Genomic DNA, 20113 nt, shown 5'->3' with positions numbered 1-20113 from the left:
TCAATCATCCTACCCATCCTAGAAACCTGCTCCCTAAATGGCTCATTCAACCCCCAGCCTCTAAGCTGTCCAAAATATATTCAAATCAAAATGAACTTGCAAAAGTTCAGGTTCGTGCTTGACATTCTCTTAATTCTAACCCTTCAGTGACAGCTCTTTTCCCACTACAGATCCCCAGGTTGTCTGCACAAGGCCAATCATGACCTGGTACCTGCCTGCATCTCACCAATATACACACTGCACAGTTGGTCTTAATTAAACCTCAACAAGTTGTCTTCCAGGAGCCTCTACCTGGATTATACCCTTTCTACCCATCTGCACAGCAAAACCCTTATCTTGCAGGCCCACCTACTTCCAGGCTTTCCTGGAAGCGTCCACACAGGTGTGACCAGTAACTCCTTTGTATCATCCTCCACTACAGATGAGCTTCCAGCCAATCAACTGACTCACCCCTCGGGCGTCTAGCATTGGCTGGACGTGGTAACAACGCGATGTGGCAACTCCGGTCAGACTTCTCAAACTGTTTCACTGAACAGTAAGTGCCTCTCAGTCATCTCGTGTTCAAATTGCAAAATAATCCAGGCAGCCCCACAGCAGTCAGTACAATGCCTGGTTAGCTTCCCTAAGACATATTTCATCTTGCCTTGCCTTCCATCTGAAGCAAGGAGTGGGCATAACCAGAGGCAGAAAGCTGCAGGCCAACTTGGAACCTCCCGGTACCCAAAAAGCCATAGTGAGATTAAAAACATGAAGTACTTGAAAGACTCATCTGGCAGGTTCCAAAAGCATAATGATTTTGAAGAGTACAGTGTGAGCATCTCACAGAGCTCTGTGCATCGACCTGGAATGCCAGAGCCCATCTTTCCCTTCCATTTGTACACAGGACCCACAGACAAGCTGAACAGCTAAAACAATACACTTGCCATTTCTCCCCATGCCGTGTGCATTTTAAATGTAAGATATATACCTCAAACGGCAACTCCCACCCCTTCTCAAGTTAGTCAAAGGAGGATGTGCAATAACCATCTTGTGGCTCCTGGCTTGCGGTGCTGTGGACGTGCACTAAAACATAGCCTAGGAGACAGACCATTGGCTGGAGCAAAAGAATAATCTGGCATGTCACTAGCCACGGTTATTGTCAGTGACAAAGCATACACTTCACAAGCAACACATTTCATTCACACAGATAATATTGCCCACAGATGATAAATGGTTCCAATTATAAACTGACACAAAAGTAGGTGCATTTTATACAGCCCTTTGATAAACTCCTCTTCTTTGTCTGTGTCCCTTCCAAACTTTCCAGGTTCCCCAGGTAAAAGAACTGGTATGCAGGGGCTTTAAAGACAGGCCTGGCGACACACACCTGTAATCCCAGCTACTCAGGAAGTTGAGGCAGAAGAATTGAAGGCTCCAGACCTGCCTGCACTCCGTGAGTTCAAGACCAGCCTGGGCAACTTAGTGAAACCATCTCAAAGGGTAGTAAGAGAGCTAGGGGTGCACCCTCAGTGAGAGAGCACTCGCTCAGCATGTGCAAGGCCCCCAAGTTAGTGCTTAGTGCTGGAAACAAAGAGCAAAGTGGGGACTTTACCAAGGGACTGCCGGCAGGCATGGCAGCACAAACCTGGCACCCTGGTACTTGGAGGAAGAGGCTGAACGTCTAGCTGGATCCAGAACCATGGACAGAGTTGCCAGGAGCAAGGAAACTGAATCCTATTGACAGAGTGGCCTGCTACATCTTAGAGTTAAATTTCTGCTGGGACAAACGTCTCATACATAGCCCAAGCACTAACAATATCCTTCCATGTCTGTGTATTATCCATAATCCAATTCCAAATACCTCCCTGATCCCCAACATGGTTTTTTTTTTAACCTCTTCATAGCTGCCTCCACTGAGAAAGCTCCCCCCGCCCCCTCTCAGCATCATGTTAGAATTCTGTATCTTTCCAGCTCTCTTCCATAGCTTGCCCTGGTCACAAACTGGCTCATCTGGCCCTACCTCACAGCTGTCTTCAGGCATTTCTTCTGGGCTCTGCCTGAGTTAGACTACGATGAGAGACAAACTCTCACCTTCAGTCAGCTGTGTGTGGTAGGCCCTAGGTGCCTGCCAGGCTCAGGCCTCAGAGCTCTTGAGCAGGTGACATATGACTATCCAGTTGCAGCAGATAGGCACACAGAGAATGTCCGTTTGTCCCTTTGCAGCCTACACTGAAGCAAGGTGGAACTGGTGGCATGAGAGGCATCACCCTTGGAACCTGGACATAGACAGAGCTCAGCTGTTCTACACTGAATGAAGTAATGACAGGGCTGATAGGAGGGATTATGGGTATCAGAGGCTGGGTATGACCCCAGGAAGAGTCTCCTGTGAGCTGGGAAGACCTCATCTTAATGGGCAAACAGTGTTTCCAGCCAAACGCTAGCCCACATACTCTCTACATAGCCCTGACTGTCCTGGAACTCATTATGTAGGCCAGGGTAGTCTCAAAATCACAGATCTGCCTTCTTCTCCCTTCCAAGTGTTGGGATTAAAGGCATAAGCCAACATGCCCAGCAGAACGTACCCAAAACTTAAACTAATTTCCCCCAAATAAGACAACAGTCTAACATCCTCAGAACTACTATCTTATATCTGACGATGTCAGTTAAAAATGCAATCATGCATAAACTGCTGCAGTACTGAATTTGTGGGGATAACACACAGAGCAGGATTTGCTGCGTTCATAAATTACAAAGCTTCCATTTCCTTGGCAGAAAAAGAAAGAAAAAACAGGCCAAACTGCTTGGTGTAAGCAAGATTTTAAATTTTAATGCTTTGGCAAAAGCTGAGTCCAGAGACCAAATGTCATTTCTAAGTTGTACAATGAAGAGGTAGCCGGGCCTTGTCTTTTGTTATCGTTGTTGCTGTAAGTATCTAAACCATCTGATGTGGAGCAGAGGGAACTGGGGGTATATTTTCATGTAACAGCAGTCAGGAAAACCACATGTTTTCTCAAAGTCTGTAAACAGGACAGTCGGGGCTATGCAGAGAGACTATCTCAAAACAACAACAATAAAATTGTTTTTCGGCACTTTTGAGTCTCTTCTGGGACAATCACATATGTAGAAACTTGGGTTTGAGGTTGGGTGAACGAACACTCTGGCACATAAATTTTAAGAGTTTAAGAAATGACAGCTTATTGAGAGTGAGCGCCGAGGATACATTTTTATTTTTATTTATTTATTTAGTTTTTAATCAAAATGTATTGACAATCAGTTGGCCCTTTTCCTAAAAGGCTAGCGTTGGGCTGGAAACACTGTTTGCCCATTAAGATGAGGTCTTCCCAGCTCACAGGAGACTCTTCCTGGGGTCATACCCAGCCTCTGATACCCATAATCCCTCCTATCAGCCCTGTCATTACTTCATTCAGTGTAGAACAGCTGAGCTCTGTCTATGTCCAGGTTCCAAGGGTGATGCCTCTCATGCCACCAGTTCCACCTTGCTTCAGTGTAGGCTGCAAAGGGACAAACGGACATTCTCTGTGTGCCTATCTGCTGCAACTGGATAGTCATATGTCACCTGCTCAAGAGCTCTTGAGGCCTGAGCCTGGCAGGCACCTAGGGCCTACCACACACAGCTGACCGAAGGTGAGGGTTTGTCTCTCATCATAGTCTAACTCAGGCAGAGCGCTTGCACGGCTGAGGCAGAAGGGCAAATTCAAGGCCAGCTTGGGCTGGGGTAGATACTGATCCTGTCTTGGAAAAAGAAAATAAATTTGAGAGCTGGTGGCACACACCTTTGATTCCAGTGCTCAGCAGGCAGAGGCAGGTGGATTTCTGAGTTCGAGGCCAGCCTGGTCTAAAGAGTGAGTTCTAGGACAGCCAGGGCTACACAGAGAAACCCTGTCTGGGAAAGAAAACAAACAAAGTTAAAAAAAAAAAAAAAAAAAAAAGGTGAGCCAAGAAACAACTCTAAATGACTAAGAGAACACAGCTCAGCATTTATGACATTTGAAGCTTGGCTTGGCTTGAGTTAAAATTTCAACCAGGCAAATACACTTGTCCAGTTACACAAAAGCTCAGTTCAAAGACCAAAGCTGTACATATGATCACCATATGGAGCTTCTAAACATGCCTTTCAATATATAGAGAAGTTTTTCTAATTATAAAAAGTTCTCTTTGTCGTAAGAAACTCTGGAGCAAGCCAGGAAGCAACGCTTGTCTGTGGTCGCTCAAGCTTCCTGCCCTCCCTGCTTTTGATGATAAACAGTGGAACTGTGAGGGGTGGGGGAGGAAAGACTCTGAAACGGACAACTTGAGGAAATAAAGTAACAAAGTGTCCATCTGCTTCTTCTGATCCCCCTTGGTAGTCCTGACTTCTCGCCTATCTGGTCCTGAACGATTCTTTGACATTCCTGAAAGCAACCATGGTTAACGAGACTGATTCCACATTTAGGCTGAATGGTGGCCAGCTTGTTTGTGGAAAGCCTGGGCAGAGAGCAATTGCATCATTTCTCCAGGGTAAAGCCTTGTGCTATATATATAAAACCCCCTGTTCCCACCACAACATTTTAATAGGTTCCCTAGGCCTTTAAGCACACCCTTAACTATCTGTCAGATTAAAATAGTATGGCCTTGGGGTTTAAGCAGGGCATAAGTCAAGCATAAAACTTTTGTTCAGGTTTCAGTAGTCACTCAGCCATGGTTCTGTATGTAACTTGTTACTACTTTTGTGTTTCCTAATTAAAAGGGGGTAGGAGTGTCAGTCAGCAGAGAAATGCATACACTTTCATTTCCATCAGGGACTTTGATGGACCCCCTCCGTAACACCTAGAGGTGTTTGAGCAAGATATCTGTAAAGTGCCTACCTTTTAAACAAAGATCTAACTTTTAAAAAATGCTTTTCAGTCAAGCATGGCAGTGTGTACCCATAACTAAGGTAACAGAGAGGACCAGGAGTTCAAGGTTGGCCCAGGCTCCAGGAGACTCAGTCTCAAACAAAACCAAAAACTAAAGCTACAAGAGAAAAAAAGTATTTTTTAAAAGATCACAGAAATATAAGGCAAAGGGGGACTTTTAAACATGGAACATTTCACAGGTCCATGAAGCTCTGGTTCCCACTTGTAAAACAAGATCTTTGAAGGAAGTCACTTACTTCAAAGCACACTAAACCTTGAAAGTAGTTAAAGCAAGTGGAGTTTTCAATCACACTGAAAAACTGAGGTGGGCTGGAGAGATGGCTCATCGGTTAAGAGCACTGACTGCTCTTCTTCTAGAGGTCCTGAGTTCAATTCCCAGCAACCACATGGTGGCTCACAACCATCTGTAATGGGATCTAATGCCCTCTTCTGGTGTGTCTGAAGACAGCTACATTTTATTCACATACATCAAATAAACAAATAAGTAAATAAAAACTGAGGTATTAAATGTAGATCAAAAACTGTGAAAGACCTGGGTGCAGGAGCTCATGTCAGTAATCTTCGCGCTTGGGAAGCTGAGGAGGATTTGGAGAATTCAAGGCCAATCTGTGCTGCGTGGTGAGTTGCAAACCAGCCTGGGCTATAGTGAAGTGCTGTCTTCAAAATCAGAAGATACAGCCGGGTGTGGTGGCGCACGCCTTTAGTCCCAGCACTTGGGAGGCAGAGGCAGGCGGATTTCTGAGTTTGAGGCCAGCCTGGTCTACAGAGTGAGTTCCAGGACAGCCAGGCCTACACAGAGAAACCCTGTCTCGAAAAAAAAACAAAAAACAAACAAAAAAATCAGAAGATACCACAGTCTTCTTCAACTGAAGAGTTCAATGCAGAACACAGTCTCGAATAAGTGGTAAATCTGATACCGAGTTGGCAGAACTTAATTCTTTCAATGTGTTCAACCAAAGAAACCCCAGAAAGAGGAAAATAATGAAGCTAAGATTTGTTGTTGTTGTCTTTGTTGTTGTTGTTGTTGTTGTTGTTTTCTGGCATTAAATGGACAAAGAAAAAGTGGCTATGAGTACAGATCATCGAATGAGCATAAATATAGAATAAGGTACAAAGAGCAGAAAGAGTTCAATTTTACCTAGAAAGACAAGGGCACACAGACAGACAGACACACACACACACACAGTCTTTTTCTTTCAATAGTGACACAAAGGAAGAAATTGTTCCCCAAAGCTAAGAATTGAAGAGGGAGGAGAAAGAAAGAAAAAAAAAGAGCCAATGAAACAAATCCAAGTGGCCACTGCACAAGATGGGGAAGGAGGGGAAACTAGGATGGAAACAGAAAAACAACACCACAAACATCTGTTCTGAAAGACTGTTTGGAGAAAGAATACGAAAAGGAGCTGGATGGCTGGGGCCAAGGGAAGATTCCCAATTTTTTTAAAGGCAACCAAAAGACTGTATTTGAGTACACCAATGTATGTGACTAGAACCAGCCACCTCTGGCTGTCGCTAGGGAATGGACTCGTGGGAGGTGGGGGCAGTGTCTGTATTTACTTTGCAGGTATATTTTATTTATATTATAACTTGCCTGAAAGGTTTTGGATATTAAAATGCAATGCAAAATAAGAAGTAAAATCCTTAGTAAGGAGCAAGACAGCTGCCCCAGGTGGGGTGTCAAGTCTTCCCAGAGGTGAAGGTCAGCTAGGGCGTCATAACACAGGTAGTGCTTCTTGTTTCTGAGATTTAAGAGAAATAATGCTTTGAGTATAGGAAGGCCCTGGGCCAAACCCTCACTGCCTCACTCTTGGCCAGCAGGCTTCTTGCCAGGATAAGCTGTCCTTGAGCTTTGTCCAGGCAGCCTCTACGCTGGGATTATAGAAACAAACAAAAAACACCCAAGTACCTTGTTCGAAATTTCACGCCATCCAGAGTCACACACTAAATTAACAAGGAGGCATTTGAGTCCAGTAACAAGTTTAATTTAATAAGTCTTTGGCTCTCTTCAAGAAAGACTTGGATTTGAATGTGCCACAAGTCTGGAGGTGCTGTGAGTGGATCCCCAAAAAGCACAGAAGGAACCAAGAGTGGAAGATAGGAAACGAACACTTTCCTACATTAATCAGGAGTCAGCTCTCCAACTTCCCAAGTCCCTTTGGGAACTGCAAGAATAGGAGGGGTTCTGGGATTACTCACACCGGGCGGTCGCCGGCCCATCCCACTCAACAACGGCTTTGTCGCCTGTCTTCGCTGGAGACCACCAGAAAACTGGATCGAACGAGACACTGGAAAGAACACAGAGAGGAGCAGACTCTTCAGTAGGCGTCCAGGAAAGTTAGCCTGCGGAGCTGGCCCAAGCTGCTAGCCAGGTGACGCGCCCAGCGAGCCCAACAGGTTCAGGAATGAGATGCGACCGCTCTCTCCCAGCGATAAGGACGTCCCCAGAGTACTCTTGCGGGGGCAGAATCGCGAGTGTGAGCAAAGAGAAGGGCTCCGAGAAGATGAGAATGGCCGCCATTTCACCAAAACTGAATCGAGGCCATTGCTGAATTCCACAATCCTAACAAGAGGGCGGAGGAAAGTTACAGGAAGCCAGAGAGGAAGCCAACTTCCGCCTCTAGGGGCGAAACTGACCAGTCAAGGCTCAAAAAAAAAAAAAAAAAAAAAAAAAAGAAAGAAAACCCCAAAGACCGCACATACCCCAAATCCCGCCCCCCATGCTACTTCTCTGAAGGAAGGAAACACCCCACTTCCCACCCACCCACCCCCCACCCGGGTTTCTCGCAGCTTGGGAAACTAGGTTAGCAAGTGGTGACTTGCTAAAGAATTAAATGTCATCAAAAACAATGTACAACATAAAACTTCTGGAAAAATCCATTGAAGCTGAGTGTGGTGGTGTACGCCCAGCTTTGGGGGCGGGCGGGGGTGGGGTCGGCTGCTGAGAGAAGATTTTAGCGGTCAAATCGCTTGCTTACCCAAAGCCTCCACCTCCGCGCCCCACCCCGCCCCCCACCCCCCACCCCCCCCCCACTCCCCCCCCCCGCTCCAGCTGCCAAGTGAGGTCTCTGCCTTCAGAAACCCTGTGCTCTGGACATTGGTCACTGAATACACACAGTACCTAAGTGTCATCCCAGCTGGTTGGAATAAAGACTTTCAATAGGCTATGAACTTTGGCTACGTGGTTATCTCTGGTGGACTCCCAGGAACAGTGACTAATAGCGACATACTCTCTAATCCTAGTAATCCAATCAGGAGGCAGACACAGGTGGATCTCTGCACAGTCTAGGGCAGCCTGGGCTACACAGTGAGTTTAAGGAGAGCCAGGGCTGTATAGAGAATAGAGTCCTGTCTCAGAATACCAAAAAATAAAATAAAAAAATAATTTGCTTACAAACCAAGCTTGTTTGTGATACCAGAGAGCTGAGCTTTCTGCTTTGTTCAGAACCTTTTGTAAACTAGGAGGTCGACCTTTTATCTAAAATCTCTTCTTAGGTTTTAAATTTTAGATCATCCCTATTGGTCAAGGCCTGACATATGACACTCCCTTCTGGCCCCACCCCTTTTACTGTTAAAAAATTTTTTTTCGAAGGTTACCTGAACCCGGAGGATTTAATTAGACTCCTTGAATTTACTTCCAGCGAACTTGTCCACCAAAAGAGAGAGAGAGAGAGAGAGAGAGAGAGAGAGGGAGGGAGAGAGAGAGAGAGAGAGAGAGAGAGAGAGAGAGAGAGAGAGAGAACCAACTTTTCGAAAGGAAAGCTGGAAACTGGACAGTTCAACTCCAGGAAATGAGTAATTCTCTAGATGTTTTGTGCTTGACTAATTGTGGCTCGGCCAGCAAAGTTAATCTTTAGTTTTCCGACAGGAACACAGGAATGCTCCCCCTTGGGGGTTTATGGGTGCTCCCTCCAGTCCTCAATGCAGTCACTACAGCTCCGGGGTGCCTTAGGGTCATTAAGGGTCACTTCCCTGAAGATCCCATCCCCTGAACACACCAGGCCTCCTTGAACTGGGAGTTGTTGCCACCTGTGGTCGCCCTGAGCCCTGGTTCTTACCCAGCCAGCAAAGCCAGTAAAGGAGCTACAGTCCTCCGCGCCCTCCCGGGCTCCGCCCGCCATCCCCTGTGCGCCAGCGCCGGCGCCGGACTCGTAGCGACCTCCTTGCCGGGCTAGAACGCGCACGGCACAGCGGCCCGGGACTTAGGGTCCCAGGCTCGCGCAGCGTCGCGAGTAGCGCGCCAGTTACACCGCGCAGGTCACGTACCTGTCCGGCCCTAAGTGGCCGCTTGAGAGGCTCAGGTCTCAGAGACTTCGCTGCGTGCTTTAGGGTCCGCAAAATGGAGACGCCCAGAAACCGAAAGCAGACGTGGCAGCAGGCGCAGCGTCTCTGAGCCCTGGCTCGCATCCTGGGCCGGGTTTTTAGCAAAGACAAAGGTCTTCCGAGCAGTCAGCATAGAGGCCGAAAAGCATTCTCTCCAGACCCTTACTTGACTTTATAAAGACAAAAAAAAGTCTTTGGCTAGATACACTTTTAAATACAGAAAAACACAAATAAAATAACAAATATCTTTATTTCTACCAGTCTGAACATGTAGGCTTCCTTTTTTATCCGGTGGAGCCGCTCCAGTGGAAGGAGACAAAGTATCAACACATTTTCTGTGTTACTCTCTTGGAGGCCTTGTGGTGGAAGAGGACAGGAAGCAAAGGAGAGAATCAGCTCTACAAGTTGTCCCCTGATAACCACGCGTGTGCCAGGGCATGTGTGCCCACACACATAAACATAATAAAATTAAAACTAAGCCTTTAGCCTTTAAGCCTCGATCTAAATTACACTTTAAAACTTGTTACTTAAGGACTGGAGCAGGTGGTACAACTAGTAAATATTTTTCCCTGCTCCCAAAGACTGATGACTTGTAAAAGTAAAAAGAAAGAAAAAAAAAAAAAAAACCACACCCACACAGGTAGCCTCCGTGTGTGCGATGCTGTACGCATGTCAATGCAGATATGGAACACACAAAATAATAAAGGAAAAGTGTAAACCATGTAACTCAGCTACAGAATATATATCCCATAAAATAATAGGACACAGCTGTCCCCGGCAGAGCCTGTAACCATACTCGGGTATGTCTTACTCTTTCCCAGAGCATTTCTCTACTAACCTCTAGTCTTACAACCCATGGTAAAAATGTCGTTTAACCTCAGCCTCTCAATAGGATTCTAGGATTCTAGGCCTGTGTTCACCAGACCCAGCTCAAACTCTTAATTCATTCATTCACTAGTATATGACATTATTTTTTCTTGTGTATCAAGTTTTATTTCTCACTCTTACAGAGTTCTTATAAATAATACTTGGATAACTAAAATTTAACAGTATATATGCCCTTTCTATATAGGAGAGCATGCTGAGAAGACAAAAATGTTGTAGCAAGAACTTTTAGGGGGCTGGAGAGATGGCTCAGTGGTTAAGATCACTGACTGCTCTTCCAGGGGTCCTGATTTCAATTCCCAGCAACCACATGGTGGCTCACAACCATCTGTAATGGGATCCAATGCCCTCTTCTGGTGTGTCTGAAAACAGCAACAGTGTACTCACACATAAAATAAATAAATAAATCTTTTTTTTTTTAAGGCCGGGGGTACTTTTAGAAGGGCATGATGGCACACACCTTTAATCCCAGCACTTTGGAGGCAGTAGTAAACAGATCTCTGTGAGTTCAAAGCCAGCTTGGTCTACAAGAGCAAATTCCAAGACAGCCAGGGCTACACAGGGAAAACATGTCTTGAAAACATAAACAAAAAAATAACTTTTAAATAATGTTGTAAAGAGTTTCCCACAAAATATCTAGTGACATACTGTCCCCAGATTCATTTTATGAACCCCATCAAGATTTTACCACCTCATAGATAATCTGAGAGTCAAGCATGCCAGCCTGTTATAAATACACTTCTAGTTCTACCATAGGATCACAGACTTAGAAAGCTCCATAGAACTGTAACCATGTCCCCTTATTCTTAATGAAGAAACAAAGTTAGTTGTGTACTGTTAGAATATTATTGATTTTCCATTGCTGTATGTCTCCCCACCCTCCAACACCATTTTTTTTGAGACAGACTCACTATGTAGCCCTAGTTGGCCCAGAACTTAAAGTGGTCCTCCTACCTCTGCCTCTCCAAGTGCTGGGATTATTGATGTGCATCATGTATTACCATATCTGGCTCTCTCTCTCTCTCTCTCTCTCTCTCTCTATATATATATATATATATATATATATTCTATTTGGCTGTAAATGTATGTCTATATATGTGGACATATGGACCTGGATACCCATGGAGACCATATAACTTCTCATGAGACTAGAGTTACACTGTTTATAAAATATCTTGGTATAAGGTTGACTGTATTTCTTTATTTGAGTCCAATTGCCTCTGGAAGTACTGGGTTAAAGGTATGCACTAGTTACATGGTGGCATTAATTAAGAGAACGTGTCTCTGCGTGTGCACAGATGCATGTGTGCTGCAGACGGACCTCACTTGGATACTCGATCCACAGGCAAAACTCGGGTTCCGGTAGTTACAGGTGAGCAAGGAGTTGGCATGGATGACAAACAGACATGAATCCAGAGAGAGTATGTATCTGAATGTAATTTTTCAAATTGAGCACCAGACTTTTAATACAGAAGAAAATAGGGAAGTTAGGTGACACATCATTGTCACTATTGTTAAGGTACAATGAGTTTACTGGATGCTTAATGACTCTAACACAAAACAGAGGAATGCAAACATAAAGACTGGCAGGTACTGGGCAATAAAACAACTGAGACAAAGTCAGCTCTATCTAAGGTCAGCTATATTCTTGGAAGCCAGGTGTGAGGTCTTTACACTCCTGGGGCAAGGGCTTTCACACCCAAGTCATAGTTCTAATTAGGGAGTTCCACTCTAGCTAACCTTCTCATGAATAATGCAATATTCTAGCTCCTACTCAAACCACAGGCCGATCTACTTCCTAAACCATTGTACATTCCTGTATATGAGAATGACTTGGCTTTTATTCTAAGTGATTGTGTGGGGAAACTTTCTACTAATAAGTAATGCAGTCTGCTATACATAACTATAATAAAAATCCTAAACTTACTCTGCTAAGCTTGCCCTGAGATTTCTAACTCTGTATAGTAGAGAGTAATGCCTGATTTCTTTCAGTATCTCACTTACAATACCAGAGGCAATTCTAAATGTCACTGAATAGGCAACATTCTTACTGAATTCCAAGTCCAGGGTTGGCTCAAGGACTACCCTAGGACATTGATGAAGGCCAGGAAACAAAGTTCGATTATGCTTAGGTATTTGGCAAGTCACTGCTTAGAGACACCTATAATAATACAATACTGAAAGAAAGCACACAGATCCATTCCCAAGGACAAGTTTGAAACATTCCTTATACAGAATGCCACGGTTCCAGGAGACTAAGTTTCCCTGAACTTCCCCCCTAAGGACTGCATCCAGGTTTCAAGGCCTGTAACGCTAGTCACTACTGGAGGGGGTGTAGCACATGTGGGTACCCGTGACAGCCTCGTCAGATCCCATGGAACTAGAGTTGCTGCTCTTTGTGAAACAACATCTGATGTGGTGTGGGTGCTGGGAACCAGACTCAGGTCCTCTGGAAGAGCAGCAAGCAACCTTAACTGCAGAACCATCTTTCCAGTCCCCAGTCTTATATTTTTTAAGATATTGAAAATCCTTTTCATAATTTTTTAAAAATTTCCAGCTCATCTCAGAAATGTTACATACTCTTTTTTTTCATTTTTTATTGGTTATTTTAATTATTTACGTTTCAAATATTATCACCCTCCCCAGTTTCCCTTCTACAAACCCCCTATCCCCTCCCCTGCCTCTATGAGGGTGCTCCCCCACCTGCCCACCCACTCCTGCCTCAGCGCCCTAGTTTTCCCCTACCCTGGGTCATCGAGCCTCCACAGGAACAAGGGGTTCTCCTCCTAGTGATGCCCGATGCCCAACAAGGCCATCCTTTGCTACATATGCAGCTGGAGCCATGGGTCCCTCCATGTGTACTTTTTGGTTGGTGGTTTAGTCCCTGGGCACTTTGAGGTGTCTGGTTGGTTGATATTGTTGTTCTTCCTGTGGGGTTGCAAACCCCTTCAGCTCCTTCAGTCCTTGCCCTACCTCCCCCATTGGGATCCCTATGCTCAGTCCAATGTTTGGTTGTGAGCATCAGCATCTGTATTGGTAAGGCTCTGGCAGAGCCTATCAAGGGACAGCTATACCAGGCTCCTGTCAGCAAGCTCTTCTTGGAATCAGCAATAGTGTCTGGGTTTGGTGTATGCAGATGGGATGGATCCCTAGGTAGGGCAGTCTCTGGATGGCCTTTCCTCAGTCTCTGCTCCTCTTTGTCCCTGCATTTCCTTTTGATAAGAGGAATTCTGAATTAATATTTTTGAGGTAGGAGGGTGGCTCATCCATCAACCAGGGGCTGTGTCTATCCACTGGATAGGATCTCTACAGGTTCTATCTTCCCTTTGTTGAGTATTTTGTCTAATGTCCTCGCTGCTGGGTCCTGGGAACCTCTTGGGTCCCTGGCATCTGGAACTTTCTAGTGGCTATGCCCAGTTCCCCCTCACCCACCGCTACACACTTCCTTTGAAAATCTCCCCCATCTACTCCCATATCTGAACCGGACCCCCTTTTCCTCTCCCCCTCCTCTCTCCCTCCCAGATCCCTGTCTCCCTCTACTTCCTGATATTACTTCCTTCCCCTTCTGGGAGGAAACCCCTTCTAGGGTTTCCTCCAAGGCATTTCATGGCAGCTGGCATAAAGTATGGACATCATCAATGTGATGCTTAGTCTCTGCCTACTAAAGACTGACCCCCAACACTAGTGAAGGCTCATTCTGTGGGAAGGTCTTGCACGCGCCCTGACTCGCCAGCAAGAACAACGCTGCAACAGGATCCTTCTGCACACGTTTATTGGGAGAGCTTGATTGCAGAGGTGAAGAGACACCAAGCCCAGAACTGGTGCTGCTTATATAGGCCTAGGAGAGGCGTGTCTCACACCCGGATTGGTTATGCATGGGTTATGCTTACCACCTCATTTGCATGTCTCACATCTGATTGGTTAACATGTCTCTCATCTGATTGGTTAACTTGTCTCTCATCTGATTGGTTAATTCTCAAAACCTCATCTTGGCAAAAAAAACTTTACTGCCTATGTATGCATGGTGGCCAGCGGTAGCCAGTGCCACCCTGCAATGGCACATGTGGCTTCCCACATCTCCCCCTTTTTGTTTTAATAGAATGAGGCTGGACTAGGCCTGTGCAATTATGTCCATCCGCCGTGGCTCCTGTTTTAGGTCGTTCCTCTAATGTCACAGCCTTACCATCATAGGGTAACCCTATCGCCACCGGGCCCCGTGTCTTAGGTTGGTCTGTGCATGAGGAAAGTTGCCTGTCTCTGGATACCGCAGTGCTGTGTGACAGTAACTGCTAAATGACCTAGGGCGAACTCTACAAAAGAGGCCAGCCAAAAAATGAATTAGTGGGGAAATCGTGATCACCCTATCACGTGCAATGAGGAAACCTCAGCGATGTGCAAGGGCTAAACAATGATTGTCGAGTCTCTCTCATCCTAGTGCAATGGATCCATAAATCCGTGGGGTGCAAGAGCAGAGAACTCAGATGCCGACTAATTCTTGAGCATAGATAACCAAACTTCAGGGGAGGTGCCATTTTCAATAGCTAAAAGTGCCTGAGCGATAATCGCCTTGTCATGTTTTTGTTGGGTTCTGAATTTGCATACCAACCAGAGCATGAACACCAGTCCACAGCATATGGCAGCACAAAATCACTCCCACCCATTCCTTAAAGTAAGAAAAAGCAGAGGTAAGCCAAGAGGTAAAATTGCCAACAATGATGGGTTCTATTCGAGTTCCATTGAGGCTTAAAACCTGGCATTAGATGTAAAGAATTGAGGAATCATCATGCATCAACAGCATGGTTTCAGGAACACAGAGCTCTTCAGTTCTCACTAGTGGAAGCACCCCCAGCCACAGGAACATCCATGTCCTCATAGCTCTGCTTGTTTTAAATTGCTCTGGTCAGCCGCTCTGCGACCCACAGCTGTTGTCGATGATCCTGGGGAAACAAACGAACAGACCCTCTCGCCCACGTCAACACCAGTGGGCAATGATTTCCACGCCCTTATGACAATCTGATTCACCTGCTCAAACACCTGCACTGGATATCCTGTCTGTTATTGTGCAAAGCGACCTTGATCAAGCAGCATATCTCTATCCCATGCTGGATTTCCTGCAGCAGAGTTAGCCGCTGCCTGTTCATTTGCAAATTCAACAAGGAAGGCTTTCCAATCTAAATACTGCCCAGGTGAAAGGCATGCCTTTACCAAGCCTGCCCAATCGGACGGCGTCATGCAGTGTCTATTCAATGCCTCTACTTGAGCCACAGTATAGGAGGCAGTTAAGCCGTATATCTGCACAGACTCAGCCAAATTCCTGATTACTTTGAAATCTAGAGGCTCATGATATCTCTGCCCTGCTTGGTCAGTGGAAATAGGACATCCCAGCAAGGAGAAACTAACCTCTCTCCAAACCTCCAGACAGAAGGTCCGCCTATAGGTGGCTGCCGAGGAGGCATAGGGAGGGGGCGCAGAAGCTAATTCACCTTCCTCCTCTGCCTCGGCTCTTTTGTTTTGTCCTTTCTGTCCACCTGATAACACTGTGTCTCCTTTCTTTTTCCTTTTTCTTTTTAAGCCCTTCTCCTCTTCCGACGTACTTTCTTGTTGCTCTGTAAGAATTTTCTGACCTGTCTTGACTGCCTCTACACACAGTTTCAAACAGTAACAGAGTCCATATATCAGAACAAACAAGACCAAAACTATCAGACCTACCCACAAAGGGTCAATGGGAGAAAAAAGCATAACTCATGAACCTTAAGTTGTCCCAAAGCCGGGAACCTTATCGTCTCAATCCCTTCTTTCCTTCTCTCTTTCCCTTCTCTCCTTCCTTTCTGTCCTTTCTTTTCTTTCTTTCCCTTCCTTTCCTTTCCTTTCCTTTCCTTTCCCTTTTCCTTTCCTTTCCTTCACTATTTCCTTTTCTTTATCACTGATTCCTTTCATTTTCCTCCCTTTTCTTTTCCTTTTTTAAAAAAACATATCCCCCTTTAACCCAGGGATCAATTTGTGAGACTTACCGGTACCACCGTTCCTCAGCTGAAGAGTTCTGAATCCACGCAGTCAGATCCTTCTCAGCAGTCTGTTTGCAAGAACACTTCATTACCACCATTCCCCAGCTGAACAGTTCTGAATCCATGCCGGATCCTTCTCAGCAGTCTGGTTTATGGGAACACTTTATTAAGCGCTCCTTCCCCTCGATGTAGTTCTGAATCCTCCCTGTAGCAGGGGGTCTTCGCTCTTGCCTGAAGATGTTTCTTTACCCGGGTTTCGGCACCACTTCTTGTGCGCCCCCTGACTCGCCAGCAAGAACCACACTGCAACAGGATCCTTCTGCACACGTTTATTGGGAGAGCTTGATTGCCGAGGCAAAGAGACACCAAGCCCAGAACTAGTGCTGCTTATATAGGCCTAGGAGAGGCATGTCTCACACCCGGATTGGTTATGCATGGGTTATGCTTACCACCTCATTTGCATTTCTCACATCTGATTGGTTAACATGTCTCTCATCTGATTGGTTAACTTGTCTCTCATCTGATTGGTTAATTCTCAAAACCTCATCTTGGCAAAAAAAAAAAAAAAAACCTTTACTGCCTATGTATGCGTGGTAGCCAGCGCCATCCTGCAACAGCACATGTGGCTTCCCACAGGAAGGTTGTCCACACCAGCAATCATCACAAGCCTGATCAGAAATGGTAGCATTAACTAGATAGCTATGACAAATTCCACAAGCCAGCATAAAGTCAGATCTGTCTGGGATGGCACGAGTTTAAAAATCAGTTCCTAAAATGTCTTTCAACTTGTGTAGACAACTTTTCTCTGCCTGCCACAAATGTTCATTATCTTTACTCTGAGGGCCTTTTCCATGTGGTCAGTCAGCTCCAACAAGGCAGCATTCAGTGGCACAGGAGCATGCCTGGGTCTTCTTCTGTTTTCATAGATACCTCATCCCCTAATGCAATTGTTTCTCACTATTGCCCTTTAAGCTGCACTTTGAATACCCAGATCTCATCCATTTATTCCATAGCATCCAAAAATGCTTTCAGTGATTCTCATGCTGCCAAAACCTCACTCTGAATGCTTACTGGAAGTCCATGGTATCTAGGAAACAGGTAAGGGAGCTGTTTCTTAGGGTCATTAATGATGAAACATCATGATCAAAGGCAACGTGCAGGGGAAAGGGTTTGTTTGGCTTACAAATCCTGAATCACCATCCACTGAGGGAAGCCAAGACAGGAAGTCAAACTGGGTGAGAACCTGGAGGCAGGAGCTGAAGCAGAGGCCATGAAGAGATGCTGCTCACTGGCTTGCTCAGCCTGCTTTCCTATAGCATTCAGGACCCTCTGCCTGAGGGATGGCACCATCCTCAATGGGTGAGGCCTCCTCTAACAATTATTAATTAAGAAAATGCCCTACAGGCTTGCCTAAAGCCCCATTATATGGAGCTGATTTCTCAGCTGAAGCTCCCTTCTTTCAGATGACTATAGCTTGTCTCAAGTTGACCTATAACTTGTACTGTAAGATCGAGAATCGACAAATGGGACCTAATGAAACTCCAAAGTTTCTGCAAGGCAAAAGACACCGTCAATAAGACAAAAAGACCACCAACAGATTGGGAAAGGATCTTTACCTATCCTAAATCAGATAGGGGACTAATATCCAACATATATAAAGAACTCAAGAAGGTGGACTTCAGAAAATCAAATAACCCCATTAAAAAATGGGGCTCAGAACTGAACAAAGAATTCTCACCTGAGGAATACCGAATGCAGATCTCAGATCTCATCCATTTATTCCATAGCATCCAAAAATGCTTTCAGTGATTCTCATGCTGCCAAAACCTCACTCTGAATGCTTACTGGAAGTCCATGGTATCTAGGAAACAGGTAAGGGAGCTGTTTCTTAGGGTCATTAATGATGAAACATCATGATCAAAGGCAACGTGCAGGGGAAAGGGTTTGTTAGCATGCACCAGCTAACTGTAAAAGCCAAGAAACAATGTGTTGGTTCGGAGGGCATTTAAACTTGGAGTAAGATGTTGTCCACTAGAAGCATCCTCTGGTTTTAACTTAACATCACTGAGGTAGGTATCCACCCATAGAAGTTTATCCCAACCACAGCTCCTGTCTCTAGAATAAGCCAGTGAGGTGAAGAGAGAGTGCCTGAGGTTCCAAAAGCCATCTTAAACTCCATAAAGCTCATTAGACCAGAGCCTGCTGCATTTTCTGTTAGACTGTTTGATGGGTTCCATTTAATATTGCTCACAGGTGCCAAGCACATAGGAACCCTTTGTTCTTCAGTTGTAAATCTCTGGGCAACAGTATTACGAAATGGAGGCTTCTTCCCTGAGCCAAGGAATCTTTCATAGGCTATTTTCTTGGAGCACTTGATGTCCTGGGAGCCTCAAGAGGCTTTCATTGGGGTCTGAACTTGAAAATGGGGCAATTTGGCATATGCCTTCACTCAAATGCATTAATATTGATTTATCTGTTCATACTTTTTAATGGGTGAAAATCTGTATCAATCAATACTTGTTTTGATATTCAACTTACCCTTATTTGGCCCAGAGAAAACCTTTCAAACTGACTTCATTCTCCTTTGGTTCTCTGAGCACTTCCTTGGTAGCTGCTCTAAATGTTCCATGTGCAACCTGCTGTTCCCATGCTCCAGTGCTGGAGCCAGGTGTTTCTTCAGGGGTCTTGATGTCCTTTAGTGAAGCATTCAGTATGTAGAAGCCAAGATTCAGATGCTGAGTGTGCTCATTGTTATAGGCAGGTAAGTTAACTGCTCTAAGGCCCCTCAGAGGACAGTGTCAAGCAGTGTCTCTCTCTCTCTCTCTCTCTCTCTCTCTCTCTTTCTCTCTCTCTCTCTCGTGTGTGTGTGTGTGTGTGTGTGTGTGTGTGTGTGTGTGTGTGCATGTCTCTGTGTGTTTCGGTATGTGTAAGTCTTCCTTATCTCTTACTTCTATACATGTCTGTGTTTCTTGAAAACTACAGGTTCCAACAAGCCATTCTCATTCAAATGCAGAAGCTCAGACTTTACAATATTTCTCTTTTGCACTTCTCCAATTCCCCTTTCCAGTGAAATTTCAATTAAACTGAGTAAGCCTGTGTACAGTCAGTCTCCTAATGCCACTGCTGTGTCTCCTGCTTGACTATCTTCTCAGCCTCCTGGGCACTGGAACTCCCCACCACACAGCCCCTCTGCCTCATGTCCCCATTGTTCCTTAATGACTTTAGGATTGTCTTGTTATGAATGGAAAGGATGTAGGGGATAAACTTCTAAACTTTGTGAATGGAGGCTGGGACTATAGCTTACTGTTGGAGCACTTGCTAGGATGTATGAGCACCCCAGCACTATTAAAAATGAAACTAAATAATATGCATGCATGATGAAGATGAGGGGATAGAAAGGACAGTATGGTAACAAAAATATGGTTAGATAAGAGGAATCAGCTTTGATATTCCATGGCATGGTAGGAAGGCTACAATTACCAATAATTTACTATCTATTTCGAATAGCCAAATGTGCCAGATAGTTTTTGTCAACTTGGCACAAGCCAGGAACATCTGGGAAGGAGGAACTTCAAGTGATAAAATGTCTCCATCAGGCTGGCCTGTAGGCAAATCTGTGGGATATTTCCTTAATTAACGATGGGTGTGGAAGGGTCAGCTCACTGTGGGCGGTGCTCCCCATGGGGAAGTAGCCCAAGTGCTCAGAAAGCAGGCTGAACAAGCCATAGGGAGCAAACCAACAAACAGCATCACTCTGTTTCTTTACCTGTGGGTTCTGTTTATCTCATTCCTTCCCTGACTTCCTGTCCTGTCTTCCCCATGGTGGACTGTGACCTGGGAGTTGTAAGAGGAAGTAAAGACTATCTTCCCTCAAGTTACTTCTGGCCACGTTCCTTATCACTGCGACAGAAACCCAGATAGGCCACCAAAAGATAGAATTTTTTTTATATTCTTAAAAGTTTTAAAGGTATCCAGGTGTGGTGGCTCACACCTTTGATCCCAGCACTC

The 20113-nt window shown here is 45.2% G+C and overlaps 1 protein-coding gene across 16 annotated transcripts in view; it reads right to left on the bottom strand.

Annotated features, from left to right (window-relative positions):
- Cflar (CASP8 and FADD-like apoptosis regulator) overlaps positions 1 to 9440 on the bottom strand; it is a 47574-nt gene extending 38134 nt beyond the window's left edge. For 4 of the 16 annotated variants that reach the window (NR_149255.1, NM_207653.6, NM_001355056.1 and 1 more), the window contains exon 1: positions 7092 to 7465. The gene's annotated coding sequence lies outside the window, so the exon portion shown is untranslated. The other 12 variants (XM_030244988.1, XM_006495635.4, NR_149256.1 and 9 more) reach the window with 11 other exon arrangements.
- Positions 9441 to 20113: the final 10673 nt, after the last annotated feature.

This window comes from Mus musculus, chromosome 1, assembly GCF_000001635.26.
Source record: "Mus musculus strain C57BL/6J chromosome 1, GRCm38.p6 C57BL/6J".
Lineage (NCBI taxonomy): Eukaryota > Metazoa > Chordata > Mammalia > Rodentia > Muridae > Mus > Mus musculus.
The sequence above is the reverse complement of the archived record's forward strand: the minus strand, read 5'-3'. Positions and strand labels throughout refer to the sequence as shown.